Below are 2,867 nucleotides of genomic sequence, written 5' to 3' on the forward strand. Positions count from 1 at the left end.
TTGTTGATGCTGGTGATAATGTCATGGATGCTGGAGCGGCGGCGGTCCCGGTTCATGGAGTTGAGGCGGATGAAGTACTTCTGCGCGTGACTGGCCACCTGCGTCGGCAGCTGGGAGATGACGAATTTGCGCGAGATGCTCCGCGAGTCGCCCTTGCCGAACTTGTCTAGCCCCAGCAAGAACAGCCTGCACGCACCCCGATCGTCAAAAAGATGCATAGCTTCCTCTGTTGTCCATGGGAGATCCGAGGTTTCTTTCCTGTATACGTACCTGTGCTCCTCCTCTGTCCACGGGTTGCCCTTGCGCCGCTCCTGCTTGGCCTTGAAGCAGCCCTTCTCAGAGTCGGAGTCGAGGCTCTTCCGGTCCTCGCGCCGGTCCTTGCTAGGCGCGGCGGCAGAGTCCTCCCCTGGAGGGGGACGCGGCCGGCGTCGATCGTGCCGACGTCCTCCACCAGGGCCTCATAATGGCGCCGCACCTCCTCCGTCGACCGCTAGGCCGTGTCGGCGTACGGGAACGAGGTGGGAATCGGCTGCCGGCGACGTGCGCGAACGGTGAAACCCATTACCAGCCCAGCGCTGCCCGCTCTCACAGTTTATAGCCGATGTGGAGGCCTTGGTTGTGCCTAGCAACTCCTTCAACCTTTATATGTTCACTAGATGACCCGTTGCACCAATGGCGCAAAGGGCGAGAGCAAGCCAAGTATTGAAAAAGTACACATAAAAATATTTAGAAACAGATTGAAACAAATGAAAATAAAAAAATTGTTGCTGGCAATGTCATGATTTTCTCTAACCAGTGTAAACATATATAGTCTTCTGAAAATATTAGTAGAAGGGCAGTTGATTACATATATAGAACAAAGTGATCACAAACTTGTTTTGACCAAAGACAGTAATGAGGTCTAAAATGTACATGCAGTATCATACACGAATGGAAATCTAAAGGCTATACATAAAAGGTGACTGCTATTGGTTAGGACATATAGACTGAAGATGACTGCTGTTGGTTAGGACATATAGACTGAAGATGACCGCTGTTGGTTAGGACATATAGACTGAAGGTCACCAGAAACTATCTTGTGTAGTCTTCAGGCGCTGCTCTGACTTCATGCCAATATAGCGTAACCTCTACGTCAATTCTTCAATGCTTGGATTAGCTACTACTTTAGTTCTTTTAATAAAACAGTTTTTACACCAGTAGCAACACCCTTAAGATTAGCAAGTTTCCAGCAAAAGGATCACATGAGTATCACATATCTGTATCCTATATGAAGAGAAACATAAACCCAACAAGATGATATAAAGAAACAGAGGTATCAAAACTGTAATTGCTATAAAAAGATCAAATGGCCTGAAGCAGCAACGCACGGAAGTGCCCTCGCTGGGCGGGAAGCCCAGCAGGGTTTATATGTTCGATTAGTCTGATCAGACTGCACATTCTTCGCATCATCTTCAGTAGCTGCAGCAGCAGCATCCTCAACATCTTGCTTAGTTTCCTATCATGACATGGTAATGATGCTCGTCAGGTGAGGAATGCGTAAAAGGGGAAACGGTAAGAGTGGAATTGAACATGGATACTAACATTTGTTTTGGATGCAGGGTCAACAACATCTCCAGCAAAAGCAGTTTCTGCAGTTTGGGTAGGATCTTTAGGCACAGCCGCAGATGATGTAGTTCCCTTGGTTTTGGAAGGCGAAGTGAAGAGCTTGCGACGAGAGATCCTAGGGCACGGTGATTTGCTGCATTTAAACATAAAATTATATTAGGTGTTACCACAAATGGACGGTCCACAAGAAAAGACAAAAAAATTGTGAAGCATATCATAAGTGGCACAAAAGCATTGTAAACTTTGCTCGAGGAATTTGTATATCTGAAGGAATCCATCACCCGAGTATAACATAAATGAAGTTGGTGTTCAGTTTAAATTTCTACCAAGCAAATGTAAGGTGTTGATGAAGCTGAAACGAAATTAGGGGCAGCAGTGATTAATTAACTCTGCCTATGTTGTCTCAACATAGCCGGTCCCAAGCCCGGGTAAAGGAGGAGGGTTGTGATAGGCTTGGCGAGCCAACGTAAAAACTCAGCCACTCTTATGGAGATGCAACCCAAAAGATTCTCGTTGGGGCGTAACCCTCTCATTGACGCGCCACATCGGAACCCGGGTGTGGTGGAAAATGGGCAAGGGCCGGGCCGTCGCCCCCCAGGTGGCGCGCCGTATCTTGATCCGGATACGGTGGCAAGTGAGCGAGGATCGGGTCGTCGCATCCTTAGTGGCGCGCTACATCAGCGCCCGGATGTAGTGGAAAATGAGCAAGGCTCTTCGCATTTGACTCGACGTGTGCGAAGGGTAAGGAAGCTAGCCGAGCCTAGGAGGATTCGCTTAGGTAGCTGGAACGTAGGGTCTTTGACAGGGAAGCTTCGGGAGCTAGTTGATGCAGCGGTGAGGAGAGGTGTTGATATCCTTTGCGTCCAAGAAACCAAATGGAGAGGACAGAAGGCGAAGGAGGTGGAGGATACCGACTTCAAGCTATGGTACACGGGGACAGCTGCAAACAGAAATGGCGTAGGCATCTTGATCAACAAGAGCCTTAAGTATGGAGTGGTAGACGTCAAGAGACGTGGGGATCGGATTATCCTGGTCAAGCTGGTAGTTGAGGACTTGGTTCTCAATGTTATCAGCGCGTATGCCCCGCAAGTAGGCCACAATGAGAACACCAAGAGGGAGTTCTGGGAAGGCCTGGAAGACATGGTTAGGAGTGTACCGATTGGTGAGAAGCTCTTCATAGGAGGAGACCTCAATGGCCACGTGGGTACATCTAACACATGTTTTGAAGGGGCGCATGGGGGCTTTGGCTATGGCATCAGGAA

The 2,867-nt window shown here is 48.8% G+C and overlaps 1 pseudogene; it reads right to left on the reverse strand.

Annotated features, from left to right (window-relative positions):
* Nucleotides 1-2: 2 nt before the first annotated feature.
* Nucleotides 3-2,138, reverse strand: LOC119279975 (annotated as a pseudogene).
* Nucleotides 2,139-2,867: the final 729 nt, after the last annotated feature.

This window comes from Triticum dicoccoides, chromosome 3B (genome assembly GCF_002162155.2).
Source record: "Triticum dicoccoides isolate Atlit2015 ecotype Zavitan chromosome 3B, WEW_v2.0, whole genome shotgun sequence".
Lineage (NCBI taxonomy): Eukaryota > Viridiplantae > Streptophyta > Magnoliopsida > Poales > Poaceae > Triticum > Triticum dicoccoides.